We start from the raw sequence: 16,354 nt of genomic DNA, 5'->3' as shown, positions 1-16,354 counted from the left end.
AACCATCTCCAACCCACGGCCGAAGCAGCCCGGGAAAGCAAGGCTAACATGTCCGTTTCAGGATCCGTAGTGACAGTGCTCACCTGCCCGGAGGGGGCAAGCGGGTCTGGATCATCATCGGACAATGAAAGCCCACCCTCCGATGCCGCGGTGGACGTCTGGTCTCCATTGTCATCGGGCGTAAGGGCTACCATCTGTTAGACGGATCGCTTCCCCCGCCCAAAGCTTGGATGGAGCACTTAGAGGAGCGGGAGGTCCGCGAGCTTGCGGGCGACGGATTATCTCTCCCTGAAACCCTCAGATCTGCCCGAGTGCCCGCTGCAGAGCAGGGGACAACTGGGGTGGTTTGCCCTTTTGCAAAGGCTAGCCGCGATCTTTACTGCACAACAGTCATGGCATCGCAATGACGACATGAACTGCCCGCGAGCAGCACATTAACATGCTGGACCCCTCAGGCATGCAACGCAGTGCCCGTGCCCATCATCCGAGGACAGGAAACCACCGCATCTAGAAACGCACAGTCGGAGCGCCGTCCTGAAAAGGACGTGCTGCACGACTGTGTTGCTCTTTCTGTGAAGTTTGCAACTTTATACGCACCGCTCTGGAGGACCGGACCCAAAGAACGCCAGGCAAGGGAGAAATCCAGCTCGACCGTCTGCCGCTGCGTGTACACACTCTGGACCGGGAGAATGCTCTCGTTCGCTCAGAATCGCTGGTCACAGCAGGAGGAACCCTCATCGACTCGATCAGAAAGTCTCTGAAGCGAAAAGGATGGCGTTTGCTCGCTCCAGGTGTGCTTATATGCTGGGATAATTGGCAATGAAGCACACCTGTGCAAGCTTACGCTGCCAATTCATTGCATTCATTGGCCCGTTCAATACTCTTTCAGACAAGCGGCTTCTGAACCGAATCCTTCCATTTCGTGGATTTTCACAAAGATCAAATCCACTTAATAGCACTGAAGTTCCCCAACCGAAGGGGAACCCACAGTACCTGCCTTTTGGGTGTCTGGTGGTGAAATGAAACTGTTATAGCTGACTGTGAGGGGGCGTCTGAACTAGAGCTGTTATCAGGCTATAAAAGTTAGGCCCGATAGAGCCCGAACCCGACAAGTACATTTTGATTGACAGCTTTTTAAAAGCCCGAACCCGTTTATAGCTCGACATTATCCAAATGTGCACATGCACACAGCTCTTTTGTCTTTTTTTCATGAATGAGTCATTTATATGTGTTAACATTACTTATTCATAACATAGACTACAGGCCAAGTTGGAACTGTAGCGTACAGTCCACAGATAAAATTTCTTATTGATTTTATCACGGTCTGGCTTTGGTCGACAGAAGGGTTTTACAACTCCTGGCTCCAAGAAGTCTGGATTTTCGTGACAGCTTAAGTAATCTAGGGAGCCTGGAGAGATAGGTCTGTCACTTCAAAGACATTCCTGCCCAAATACACACACACACACACACACACACACACACACACACACACACACACACACACACACACACACACACACAACAAAACCACAAGGCTGTTCCGACAGAAAGAAAATGAACTCATCAAATCCTGAACCAGCACAAAACTAAGGTGTTATGTTTTGTAAACTTTGTATCTCATTTCTGACTTCTCTTACCTGTGTAACCTCTCTTATAACCTGTTAGTATGTTCCCTTTAGGCCTTTGTAAAGCATAAATATTGGAAGGATATGAAAAATTATGTTAATGTACTTTTAAACCCCCCCATGTTTGGTACCGATGGGTTTCTGCTGAAATTTTACAACACATGATGCATAGAGCAAGACCATAACTCGCATTGCTTTATTCTTTAAAGCCCTGTATTAAATGCCTGTCCGCTCAAATTTGCATACTAGCAGCCTCGAGACAAAGGAAGGGTTCCCGCTCGAACTTGGTACTGAAATCATTGGTCAGAATGCTGAACGGGTTGTCACGTGACCCGCAGGTATAACCAGACCTTTTGCCAAACATCTGGGCAGAAAGAGAAGTTCCTAACAAAGAACCCATCAAACGTGGTCCCTTTAAGGGCCACGTGGCTTTCTAAGCCGCATGGACTTTTTCCCGTAACGCTTTCTTTATTTTCCGGCAAAGTAAACTCAGTTTAAAGTTTTCGATCGTGTTCGTCCGAACTGCATTACAAACTCAACGCATCAAGAAGGACATCAAAGGAGTTTCATCAGGACGGAAGCATAAAGAGAGAGATCCCAGGCATTAAGTCCAGGTACCTTTAGTTATGCGAATATCTGTGCCCCTTTTACCAAAAAGGTGTTTTTTATTATCTTGGTGATCCTTAATGGTGCGTGTGGAACTGAAAGTTTTGTCACTCTTTTATCTGAAATCTATATTTCCTAGCTTTACTATTTCTCTTTGCTGTTACACGTTCTACAGACCCGATATCTCCACGTGGTTTACCTTTGTTTTGTGTTTAATGTATGTTTGTGCGTTTGTTTGTTCGTTACGTCTGACTAGTCAATAAATTCCATCATAATCAAATGAATTGTATTGTTTGCCTCACGAGAAAATGTCACTGAAATACAGATTCCCCTGCCTAGCTATTATAAGTTGTTTAAAACTTTTGAATGATTAATCTACTTCACAAGAAGTAGCAATTAAATTCCCTTTTTCTAAATGAATAGATTACCGTGTCCGCTCGGAAGAGCGGCGGCTCTGCTTGTGTTTGTTTGGTCAAGTTAACAATAAATTGATCCGGAATATTAATGATTAATAATAATTCGTTATTGTTGATAATTAATATTTATAATCTGGGAATCCGCTCGGTCACGCGAGCATGATCATATACAATCATATGTTTGTCTGACCAAATTGACAGAAGCTTAAGCCTGAATATTAATAATTAAGAATAAACCGTTATTGTTGATTATTAATATTCATAAAATGAGCTAATGTCATGTTACAGAACATAAAAGTAAAATAAGCCCTCTGTAACATCTTAACATCGCAACACTCTAAATAGGCCTGGGTACATACACTTAACCTTTAAATTGGCCAAAGCACCAATGAAAAATAAGGCGCTGTAGGTAGTGCTGTTGCCTCACAGCAAGAAGGTCGCTGGGTCGAGCCTCCGCTCAGTTGGCGTTTTTGTATGGAGTTTACATGTTCTACCTGCGTTTGTGTGGGTTTCCTCCGGATGCTCCGGTTTCCCCCACATTCCAAACACATGTGGTACAGGTGAATTGGGTAGGCTAAATTGTCCGTAGTGTATGAGTGTGTGTGTGAATGTGTGTGTGGATGTTTCCCAGAGATGGGTTGTGGCTGAAAGGGCATCCACTGCGTAAAAACTTGCTGGATAAGATGGCGGTTCATTCCGCTGGGGCGACCCCGGATAAATAAAGGGACTAAGCTGACAAGAAAATTAATGAAATGAATGATAAATGATGACAGGTATTTGGCACTAACGAAATTAAGATAAAGGCTTTGTGGGATTTGTTTTGCCATTTCTCCTGACAATAAGGCGATGGTGAAGCTAAATAATAAAAGAATAATGCCAGCATTAGCCTGTATACTCTGACTACATTATGATTTTATGGTTTCAATAATATTTAGTTATAATTAGGCTGTGTGTTTTGTGGGGGAACCTTATTTAATCCACTGTAAATGGCTTTAGTGCATTCCTTCACTGAGCAGCACTGAACACCCTTTCTCTGCTGCTGCTACTGGCCGGGATGTACTACTGATCTGGCTAATTTAGCATGTTTTGGGTAGGATTGTTTGTTCATCTTCCACCAGTCAAGAGCATTCATTTCATAGTTCAAAATGATGGCATCTGCCTGCTATTCAACAAACAACTTTAGGTTTTTTTTTTTCTGTTTTTGTACAAAGCATCACTTTTTACCATGTCCACTGCATCTGTTCTTAACAAAACAACTAACGACTACATCCTATTAATGCAAAATTTGAACATTAAAACTCAAAAAAACAGGTACAAAAACCAGGTGGACAACTTAAAGGGCACCTATGGTGAAAAAATCTACTTTTCAAGTTGTCTGGACAGACATGTGTATAAATATAGTGTATAGACCGTCATATTGGGGTGATATGAACACACCCAGTCCTTTTTTTTTTTTCAATTTAACAACATAAAAACGGTGGACCAATTGGAGCGGTTTTTAGATCGACCACAACTTTCACCAATCCACCGATCCACCGATCCCCCCACCCACCAATATTGATTGACAGGCGCGTGTCACCATATCCTCAGGTTGTCGTTTCACGTCCGCCATTTTCAGCGTGTGAGTCAAAGCGTGTCGCTAGAGGAACACCCTTGCTCTATTTTTAGATGTAAGGCTCAATGGGCTCAACACAAGATCAGCATTCGGTAGGTTTGCAAACGTGTACTTTCATTGCGTCTACCTTAAAAGTCAGCCGTTTGCATTTCTCGAGGTCACAGAAGCTCCCTGTGAGTGTGAACTTAACTAGGTGCAGCTGGAAAATTCGGGCGCCTTTGCCTCACGTGGTGTCTCTTTCTTGCTGTGTGTGTGTGCGTGTGTGTGTGTGTGTGAGAGAGAACTTTGTGCTGCTGTCTGTGTGTGTGTGTGTGTGAGAGAGAGAGAGAGAGAGAGAGAGAGAGAGAGAGAGAGAGAAAGAAAGAAAGAGCTTATATGTGTGTGTTTATACAGACAGCTTGTCTGGACTCTTTATAGCTGGGTGGTTTTGTTCTCCCTCGCTCGTTAGCGGGTAACGGGCGAGTCGGGCGGGGGGACAACACACTGAATATGAGCGGGAGTGGTCGGATTCGGGCTAGAACCTGGCGGGATTCAATATTTAGTCCCGTGCTGATCTCTACCAGAGTGCCATCTGAAAATGCGATTGTCCGTGTCTGGTGTGCCATGTCGCGGCTCTAAGCGGGTCATCAGGTGCCTCAGTCAAAGTAATTCAGTGTGCGTGGTTATTAGTCTGTGTACAAGCTCGACACATTAAACTAGCACACAGTTGGCTGAGAAACTATACAAAGACACGAACGATTGTGTACTCTCTGCTTGGTCTGTGGCCGAGGCTGAATGCTCATCTTCTCATGCAGCGTCTCTGTCTGCCTGCGTGTTCTTAGACACAGATGTGTATGTCTAACAGTATATCAGTAACATTGTAATGTCATCTACTCACATTTATACATATGCAGTACTAACAAGCTTACATATTAATATACATCACTATCATTTACTTATTTATTTTAAAATTTTCTGAGAAATGTCACCAATCACTTTTTCATCCTGGAATGGCCGTGGACTCAGCTCCCAGATAAAAAGAATCCAATTTTTTTTTATAATTTAGGAAATTTATAAGCAGACATATGCATTCTCCAAGAAACTCATCTATAAGATTCTGATCAAGACAAAATTAAATCATCACAGTATAATTCTTTACACTCTGCCCACTACAACACAAAACCGAGAGGAGTGTGTATCCTAATAAATGTAAAAAATCTCATTCGTTCATAACACCACCATTACAGACACAGAGGGACAATCATCATCACTGACATTTCAATCAGCAATAGCCCACTCACAATAGGCAACTTAAAGTATATAGCCCAAACACAGAAGACCCATCTTTCTTTTCTGTTCCAAATCTTTCTAATTTCCCGCTCACATTAGCAGGTGATTTCAACACAGTTTTATGCTGTGTTCACACCAGACACGGAAGAAGCGTCAAGCGCGAGTGATTTACAAGTTAAGTCAATGCAAACGCGCAAATAGACATCCTGCTGAGCGATACGCAAAGAGTTTAGATTAAACTTTGATGCATCACTTGCTTTTGTTCATATCTCGGACAGTTTTACCTATTAAAGTTTATTGAAATATTAATGACAGGAGAACATGGGTTGTTCTACAAATATATTGTGTTACGGCAAGAATTAAAGCAAAAAAAAAGTACACGTACTAAATAAAATACAGATGTTTTTTTTGTTTTTTTAGATTTAGCTTGGTCTACAATTCACACATTGGAAGAGAATTCTTATTTAAAGATTTTAACAATGTTAAAATTAAAAAGAATAAGGAGAGATTGTTTGTCTTTTCCTCTTCCTCCTAAGGTTAAGGAGGTGAGCTTTAAAATATTATATGAGATTTATCTTACCAATGATTTTTTTAAGATTAAAATTTAATTTAGATGTGAATAATTGTATTTTTTGGCAAAAAAAAAGGCATAGAGAGTTTAAAACATGTTTTCTTTCATTGTGACATTGTGCTTCCCTTTTGGTCAGAGGTAAAGACGTAGTTAAGGTCCAGGAATTTACATTTCCCTCCCCTTACTGCAAAGACTGAAGTTTGGCATCTTTATTCCTTGAAAACAATGTCTTTCATTTTGCTATCAATGTTTTATTATGTTTTGGAAAATTCTTTATTCACAAATGCAGATGGTTCAAATCTACTATTAAATTTAATCAGTTGGTTAAATGAGGTAAAACTTGTTTGCAAATCTGTAAAATTGGTGAATGATAAAAAAAAACCCTTAAGCTTATGTTTTTTTCTAGACTTTTATAAGTTAATTTAATTTTATTATAATTTTTGATTTCAATTTATTTTAAAACTGTTCCTTTCAAGAAAAACAACTATGAAAAGAGAACTAGTAGTGTTTACCGTCAAAACCTTAACGATACCCATCAATACTCTCACCATCTAAATACATCCCAATCTGGAATAACCTTGATTTTATAGCTAAAAAGAAGACACCATTCAACATTCCGCATATGAGCAGAAAAGGGCATCACACTACTTCAGCATTTTGTTACGAGTAGTGTAGTGTAGGCTTGTGTGTGTGTAGTGTTTCTCTCTCTTTCTTTTGCTCTCTCTCTCTTTCTTCCGCTCTAATTATTTGCAGGTGCAGCGGATTACGTTGGGACGGATCATGATTGGCGCTTGGATTGGTGGCGGCTATAAAAACATGCAGAGAACATGGGTTCGATGGCTCCCCGCTCTCTCTCGATTTCCCCGCTTGTATTCAGTGGAAAAAGTGATCCAATGAGTGTTTGCTTGTATCTCTTTGTGGCTTTGTGAAATGCTGTTGTGTTCATTTTTAACCGGCGATTGAAGCCCGGTTTTCTGTCTCCCTGTCGGGCTTGGAGCATGTAGGGAAGGTTTGGTGCCTTATTTGTTATTTTCGTTTTCTCCTGTGTTTGTTAGTAGGGAGGTAAGTTTTCTGTATTTTATTTTATTTGTTTTCTAGGGAAGTTTAATTTAGTTAGCTTGGTTTATTGTCATTTATTTTGGCTGAACCCCTCCTGATGTTATTTTTGCTCCTTATTTCTGTAAATAAATCATAATTTCTTGTTAATTCTCAGTGGTGCAGGGGCATTTTTAATCCCTGTTATTTTGTTATGTTTTGGTTAAATCTCTTTTTGATTAAGGATTTTTAATTTAATTCGTAACAATTTCTTTAATAATAATAACCTGCCACCATTTTCCCATATAGTCCCTATAGCATTGGGAGTAATTGCTTCTTGGAATCCTTACAAATCAAATCATCAGTTAAATCAAAATTGCTTAACAGGGCTCTACAATAAGGACTGCCAGATGGTACAGAATGTTATTGGCCCGATCGGGCCAGTGCTGCCTTGTCACAAAAGTTTGGCTGCAACTGTCTGTCAATTGCGTGCAAATAAAATCTAGACGTTTGTTTCGGAATCTGTCTCGTTTCCCCCGTCAGCATGGTTTGTTTGGCATATGTGAATCCAGCAATCGCGCTAAATCAATCAGTCTGAGATCGCCTAAATGAGATGGTCTCTGCTCTATTGAGTGGATCTATTGTAGTGAGAAAACGAAACAATGCAACAAAATAACGATCCAGGCTATATCACAGTGTATTATGATTGTGTAATAGCCATATATATGGCTATTTGAAGAGAGAATGATGAGCAAGGCGGGATGTCATTCCTACTGTTAAATGTGCGTTTCATGTTTAATGCGAAAGTGAAAGCAAAGAGAGCTGTTTATCCGTTAGGAAAATTGACTGAAGTTACCATCTGATAATTTTTCCATATTTCAATCTTATAATATGTTGTATTAGGCCTGTTGTTTTGTTCATTTCCGCACTGACAGCTCAAAAGAAAGTTCAACATTGATCTGCTTCGTGATCTGATGCAGTCTCGGTTCATATGTCTCTCTAAAATTTAAGCCTAAAATGCAGACTTCTAGCCAGCGTTTTTTAAATAGTTTAATTCAACAGTAAGATTTTTACAAAACGTGACAACTGAAATGAGGCTCTGTATAAGAAAGTCTGACCACTCTGATTTACATTAGGTGATGATGTCTGAGGGGTTGTTAAAATTAAAGTGCACACTTTTGCTTAAAAAATATTCTATACACAACTGCTCAAAAGTTTGGGGTCAGTATGATTGTTAAATATGCTTACTTATTAATCATAAATACAGCAAAACTGTGAAAGGTAACACTTTACAATAAGGGTGCATTAGTTAACATTAGTTAATGCATTAGTTAACATGAACTAATATATATATATAAAATATATATATATATATATATATATATATATATATATATATATATATATATATATATATATATATATATATATATATATATATATGAAAAGTGTTTTTAAACTAAACATAGATTTTTATTTGGTTTGCACATGTACTTCCTGAATTACTTCAAGGAATAAATGCCAATATTTCAAGAAGAATTAATTAAATGAATAAAAAATACATTATTACATTTACCAAAAACAAAAATATAACATTACACTGAATTCATATTTTTTTTGTGTGCCACCCCAAGATTTGGTGCGGCCTCTTCTGGCCACCCCTAATAAAATTTTCTGGGGGCGCCACTGTGTGCAATGCTCTCATCTGCCATAATATTATCTATTTTTGAGCAAATGCTTAATAATTTCTCTCCCTGTTTATTTTGCGTTTCTGTATAGTTCTGCATAGAATAAGAGCTGCAATGGCCAGTTCACGCGATGGCAGCCCAATAAAGAAACGGAAGTAATAGAATTCAGTGCAACAGCAGGTAAGCAATGAATTTTAATATTTTAAAACAACTAATAATACTAATTAATTGCATACAGTTAGACATATTTATGTTACTTTCTGCATGTTGAACGTGAATACATTAACCCTTTGTTGTATGCACAATAAAGATTGATGCATACATGATGAAATCAACTTCCTCCACAAATAAAAGATGAATAATATATAACTTACATGCAAGACATATTACAGAAATAATAAAATGTCATTGTGTGCATAAAGCACCAAATAATTGTTGATTTGTTAAACACCTTATCTGTATTTAACTTTTTTATATTGTATATTTATCTTTGTTTTTATATTGCGTGCATATTTTGCAGTATGGACGTGGAAGACGTGGCACAGAAAAAAATGTGTCTTTGGAAGGCTGGGGGTTGCACACACACACACACACAAAAAAAAAGCATTTTTGCTTGTTCATCAAAGGTCCTGCAATCACCTTATGCCACTTATTAAACAACATTTGCATCCTGGAAGTACCATGAACCTTGGCAATCTTGGCAATAACCACTTTCCCAGTTTTGCAGAGATTAATTATCTTAAAACTAAAAATGTGTTTATGTTTTTTATAATTGACATAACTATGTAATGTATTAAAGGTTTTGAAAGTCATAGTTGAGTGATACATAGTTTTGAATATTTTTTGGGTCCAGGAAAATCAATAATGACTGTTTTAATGAACCCACAGATGTTAGTAACATTAGTTATTGTTGGTTTGGTGGTAAGTCATGTTAGTAAAGTGTTAATTATTGTTAGTTAAGCATTAGATAATGTTGAAATAGTGTACACTTTACAATAAGGATCAAAATTCTATTAATAAATGCTTTGTTAATGATAAATCATGCTAGTAAAGTGTTAATTAACGTTACTTAAACATTAGGTAATGTTGAAATAGTGTACACTTTACATTACAATAAGGATCATAATTCTATTAAATGCTTTGTTAATGATAAATCATGTTAGTAAAGTGTTAATTAACGTTACATAAGCATTAGGTAATGTTGAAATAGTGTACACTTTACAATAAGGATGAAAATTCAATTAATAAATGCTTTGTTAATGATAAATCATGTTAGTAAAGTGTTAATTAACGTTACTTAAGCATTAGGTAATGTTGAAATAGTGTACACTACAATAAGTATCATAATTATATTAATAAATGCTTTGTTAATGATAAATCATGTTAGTAAAGTGTTAATTAACGTTACTTAAGCATTAGGTAATGTTGAAATAGTGAACACTTTACAATAAGGATCATAATTCTATGAATAAATGCTTTGTTAATGATAAATCATGTTAGTAAAGTGTTAATTAACGTTACTTAAGCATTAGGTAACGTTGAAATAGTGGACACTTTACAATAAGGATCATAATTCTGTAAGAATTGAAATATTACAAATATTTTTGATGTCTTTGACAATTCAAAACATGAGCTGAAAACAGGGCCAATGGACTCCACAACCCACCAGGGGGGAATGCAGGAAAAAACAGTTCCTGCTGCATTTGCATCTGAGTATGCTGAAACTCAACTTCATCCCCCCCCATCTCACGCATATGGTCATTTCAATGTTTGAACGTTCTAGATTAACCAAACTGACTTTAACTATCATGTTTGATATCATTTGAAACGTCTCAGTGCAATTGGTACAATGGTCTCATTCTCTCAGAAATAGACATAATCAAAACAATAAATATATAACTTCAGGCATCTTTTGAACCACTGTGAAGGGTGTGACTTTTCCACTAAGTGTGAATGCCTTTTGTTATACACACCCCCTTCCTTGAGGGAATTCTTGGATTATTTAAGGTAAGGTTTGAGAAAGGCTCAGGGCGATTCTGCTCAACCAGATCAGCCCATAACATGGCTTGCTCCATGTTATGTATATTTCAAAGTCAGGATATGCATCTTTTAATCTTGGATTTATCTTTGATAATTTGATGTTTTGTATTGATCATTTATGAATTGACTGATTGAATTGGCATAAAACATTTACTTGACTAATAAATTATGTTTTGAATTATTCAAACCTCGTGTTATTATCACTGATAAATGTTGTTGTCCATAGCACTACAAGCCACTGTACAGGTTAGTAACGGACTAAAACATGTTAGACGGAGCAGCGTGGCACGCTATACAATGTTGTTAGAGATCCGACTAACAAATTGGCATTATTTAAAGTATACTTAGACTGTAAAAGGCCAACTATTTAGCACAACAAAATATTGTTGAAACTAATTTAAATCTGGATATTTAGGCCTTCATCTACAAACTTATAATCCTGTGCGATTATTATTAAAATACTTTGTCTTGATTAAGTAGATAACAGATCTATGGGGACCACATAAAAATCTCCTAAATTGAGTAAGTAGGGTTCTGCCTTTTTAGGAGAGTGGTTAATCGCCTCTGTTTAATGACCAAGACTGACAAGCTTGTATTAAGAGATTGTATACCCGGCCGGTGCAAGACTCGGGATGCTATAGGAATCTGAGTAAATGAGAATAAGGTATAATAACAAATCGAGAGAATATTCAATCATAATCTAAAATAATGTGAAAGGAAACAAAATAATATCTCAATGTTTTATAATTGGAGTCAGATAAAATGAGGATAAATATATTAATATTCTAAACCACCTCATACTAAAAATGGAGTCAGATATGAGCTATAAGTTTAATATAAATCAACATTGTGCACTGGAAAGACCGAACAGGCAGTGAACCTTCATCTACCATTGGATACCACCATTGGACCAACTGGCTGGACCCTACAATTCTATGAATAAATGCTTTGTTAATGATAAATCATGTTAGTAAAGTGTTAACAAACATGAATAACAGATAAAGCTGAGGTTCCGATGTAATGCACTCCAAAAGAGTCCTCCTTTGTCCCTGACATTGATCAGGAACTATGCACTTATTATAAGCTTTACCAATTATGCTAACATGTTGTTCATGTTAACTAACGCGTTAACTAACATTGTAAGTTTTCATGAACAAGGATTCAGTATTGCTTTATAAATGTGTTGTTCATTATAAGATCAAGTGATCTAATCCATTAACAAATGCGTTACTGTATGAGTGAGTAAACATGAACTAATTAAGCTGTTCATGTAAAGAGATGCATTAGATAATGTGTAAATAAACATAAACAAAGATTAAGTAATGCAGAACAAAGTCCTTAATTACTGTTAGATCATGTTTACTAATGCATTAGCTAACACATAAATAAATGTTTAGTTAACATTAACAAAGGTTAGGTAATGCTTAATAAATGCGTTATTCATTGTTAGTTCATGTTAACTAATGCATTAACTAATGTTAACTAATGCACCCTTATTGTAAAGTGTTACCGATTTCGTTTGAAACTACATTCAATAAGAAATCAATTATTTAAAACTTGTAAATAAATGTAGCCTTGATGAACTGAATAATTTTTCTTTTAAAACATTTAAAAAACTTATAAAACTTTTGACCGGTAGCGTAAATGTATAATATATACCCACACCCACACACAGTCAAATAGCTATTAACTTCCTTTTTTTTTTTTTGGTGGGGCCAGTGAAATTTTGGCAGAGCAAGTAAAAATCGGAACCACTGGCCCGATCGGCCAGTAAAAAAAATTCATAGCGTTGAACCCTGCTTAACCAACCAATCAATCAATCTAGACATTTACCCTCAAATCTCAGAGTTTATTAAGATATCTTTCTCCAAAAAAAATACTCTTCCAAATATACAAAATTATATCAAAATCACACAATGCATTAGTTCTACCAACCACTAAATGGGAGTCAGACTAATCCATTATACCCAATGCTGCATTCTGGACTCAAATTTGTAATAGCATATACTCTGTAATAAATATGGCCGACAAGACACATAACTATTTTGCTTTTTATTCTACAACCAAGCCAACTTTGCCCAGAGAAGATAATGTTTTCATATAAACTTTACTCTCTTTATGTTTAATCATATGTTTGGCAAAGTTTTCCTTTCTCTTGTATTAATATTTTTGGTTTTAATACCCCTGCATATAATGTTTAACTGTATCTAAGCTAAACAACCTCTTATACCAGGCATGTCCAAAGTCCGGCCCGCGGGCCAATCACGGCCCGCAGTCAGATTTCATACGGCCCGCAGATTCTATCTCATAATGCGTTATTTATGGCTCGCTAGCTCTGTTAAAATAAACCATAGAAGTTAAAAATGTAATTCCTCCTTTTACCACTTGATGTCAGCACCATTCTATGCTATTTGCCTCTGCACCTGTGGCGGGCCGGTTGACAGTTGACAGTTGACAGTGAGGGCCGGCGCTTTCAGGAGCGGTGGGAATTACAATACTTCTTTACTGAAAATCGAGGCAATTGTGTTTGTCTAATTTGTAAAGAGACGGTTGCCTTGTTTAAGGATTTCAACGTTAAGCGACATTACGAAACTAGACATGCTAAAATATACGACAAGCTAACCGGGAGTGAGCGCGCTGAAAAAGTGAAACAACTTCAAGCTGCTCTAGCATCACAACAGCGATTCTTCACACGGGCCTGTGAGTCAAACGAGAGCATCACCAAAGCTAGCTACGAAGTGGCCATGTTAATTGCTAAACATGGCAAACCTTTTACTGAAGGTACGTTTGTCAAAGACTGTATTATGAAAATGGTGGAGAACATTTGCCCCGAGAAAAAGCAGGAATTTATGAATGTTTGCCTGGCACGAAACACAGTGGCACGGAGAGTTGAGGACTTATCATCAGATATTCTGAGACAGCTAGGGGACAGTGGAGTGGCTTTTGATTATTTCTCATTAGCCTGCGATGAAAGCACTGATGTATCTGACACTGCACAACTGCAGATTTTTTTAAGAGGAGTTCACGACAACATGAACGTGTCAGAGGAGCTGCTTGACCTAAAAATCCTTAAAGGGCAAACCAGAGGAACGGATTTATTTGTTTCTGTTTGTGAAGCTGTCGATGATATGAAACTGCCATGGAGTAAAGTTTCTGGGATCATTACCGATGGCGCACCTGCTATGGCTGGTGAGCGAAGCGGATTATCCACTCTGATCTGCAATAAAGTCAGCGAAGAAGCAGGTATTGTATTAAACTTCACTGTATCATTCACCAGCAGGCTCTCTGCGCCAAACATCTGAAATTTGACGATGTTATGAAACCAGTGGCAAAGGTAATCAACTCTATTCGCTCAAAAGCTCTATACCACAGACAGTTTCAGCAGTTTTTGCGTGACATCCAAGCTGAATATGGTGACGTAATATATTACAATGATGTGAGGTGGCTAAGTCGGGGGTCCGCACTGCAGCGATTTTTCTCTCTCAAAGAGGAAATAAGACATTTTTTGGACGAGAAGGGTCAACCAATGAAACAACTGTCCGATCCTGTATGGCTGGCAAATCTGGCTTTTTTGGTTGACATAACGAAGCATCTGAATTAGCTAAATGTCAATCTTCAAGGAAAAGATGCAGTGGTAAGCCAGCTATACGCTCACATCAAGGCCTTTGGAATCAAACTGCAACTTTTCCAAAGACACTTGTCCCTAACAGAGCCCTGCACCGCGCACTTCCCAGCTTTGAAAGAGGTCATTGACAGTTTCCCACAGGACAATATCGATGTGCAAATGAAGGGTTATGTGACAGCCATCGCAGCTCTTTCTGTGGAATTTAACAAACGCTTTCAAGACTTTGCAGTAATTGAAAAGGACATGCTGCTTTTCTCGTCTCCATTATCAGCGGACCCTGATAATGCTCCTCCACGGCTTTAGTTGGAGCTCATTGAGCTGCAGTGTGACGATGAGTGCCGCGGAAAACACCAGCAGTGTTCTCTTGTTGACTTTTACCGGCAGCTAGACAAAGGCAGGTTTCCTGAAATGCGATCATTTGCTAAGAAAATGCTGAGCTTATTCGGCTCCACATATTTGTGTGAGCAAACATTCTCAGTCATGAACTTAAACAAGAACCGATTGAGGTCAAAGATGAGTGACTCCCACTTGCGTGACATTTTACGCATTTCAACCACTGCCATCAAGCCGGACCTGGTCTCTTTACTAAAATCTAGATCTCAGTATCACCCTTCTCATTAATATCACGTGTTCACACAGCAAAAAGCCTAAATCTCATTAATGCAATGCACTAAAGCAAACTAAAGCAAGCATAGTTTACTATATTTACTGTACATCTGAGTTTATTTCTTGTGGTGGCAAGTGACTTTCCCAGTTGTGGGATTTATAAGGTAGTTGGCTTCCTGAAAGATCTTGTAAAAGGCAAGAGCAAAATTCACTTGTTTTGAAATTTCATGATAACAGACCACTTTGCATTACTTAAAACGACTGTTTAAAATGTTCATGAGGCAAATATGGAAATGTAAGGTATTCTTTACAGTTTTTTAAATTTTATCTGACTCTCCAGATATGAATGAAAGGCAGAAATGTGTTTAAAGTTGTTCATGCCTGCCTGAGTGGCTTATATTTGGTTATATTGCCATTTGAAAAATAAAGGTAATTGTGACAATAAAAATAGTTTTATAACAGTGTGTATTTTAATGTAACTTTTGTGGTGAAAAAAATATCAGAAGGAACTATTGGCCCCCGTGCATCTTCACTTTATCAAATTTGGCCCTCTTTGCAAAAAGTTTGGACACCCCTGTCTTATACAGTTCATGTTTGGACTTTTCGAAAAGCTTACTCGCTGTACAAATCGATCGTTGACATTTTTATTTTAATATTAGTGCAACATATTAACGTTTTAAGAGACTTTAACATTTTTGTCCCGATTTGCATAAAATTTGCCTATGCAAATTCTTCTGCCCCGGACAAAGACCCGTACATTTATTATTCCAGGAAGTTAGCTTCTTGTTGCTCAACTTTCCATGGAGGGTGGCTCCGAACCTGCCCTATATATGCTTAGGACCAAGAGCTACGCCCTCTCTCTGTTCAAACTCTCTCTTGAGACCTCTCTTCGCACCCGCTCTGTTCAACCTCTCTCTCTCCCAGCTCCAAAAGCAACCCCCCTCTCTGCTCCAAAGGCCTCTGTTTTGAAACTGTCTTAAAAACTCTCTACCACTTCCTCACAAACCTAAGTATTGAAACCTTCAAGAAAGCAGGCGGAAACCCAGACGGAAAGGGTTAATCGCACCGCGCTCGGACATGACATATTCAAACTTTTGCGGCTGCAGCTTCAAACACTACAAGCCTCGTGGAGAATAAAGGATCAGCCAGTCAACCACGTGCTCAACAATGGGAGCTCGGACATCACGAACAGACCGCAAGCATCACCTTTCTCCCAACATCTAAACTGGTGTGAACTAAATTCAACCCTAATGAGACA

The 16,354-nt window shown here is 38.1% G+C and overlaps 2 protein-coding genes across 7 annotated transcripts in view; one reads left to right on the top strand and one right to left on the bottom strand.

The window, feature by feature from the left end:
• dhx36 (DEAH (Asp-Glu-Ala-His) box polypeptide 36) overlaps nt 1-16,354 on the bottom strand; it is a 237,013-nt gene that overhangs the window by 113,227 nt on the left and 107,432 nt on the right. The gene's annotated exons all lie outside the window — the stretch shown is intronic.
• Nucleotides 4,258-16,354, top strand: part of LOC137488299 (uncharacterized) — a 49,734-nt gene continuing 37,637 nt past the window's right edge. The window contains exons 1-2 of one of the 2 annotated variants that reach the window (XM_087293290.1): nt 4,258-4,354; nt 8,917-9,005. The gene's annotated coding sequence lies outside the window, so the exon portion shown is untranslated. Of the gene's footprint in view, nt 4,355-6,464; nt 6,988-8,916; nt 9,006-16,354 lie in introns of those variants that run through there. The other variant, XM_087293292.1, reaches the window with a different exon arrangement.

This window comes from Danio rerio, chromosome 18 (assembly GCF_052040795.2).
Source record: "Danio rerio strain M-AB ecotype USA chromosome 18, GRCz13ab, whole genome shotgun sequence".
Classification (NCBI taxonomy): Eukaryota; Metazoa; Chordata; class Actinopteri; order Cypriniformes; family Danionidae; genus Danio; species Danio rerio.
This window is presented reverse-complemented; position numbering and strand designations above follow the sequence as displayed.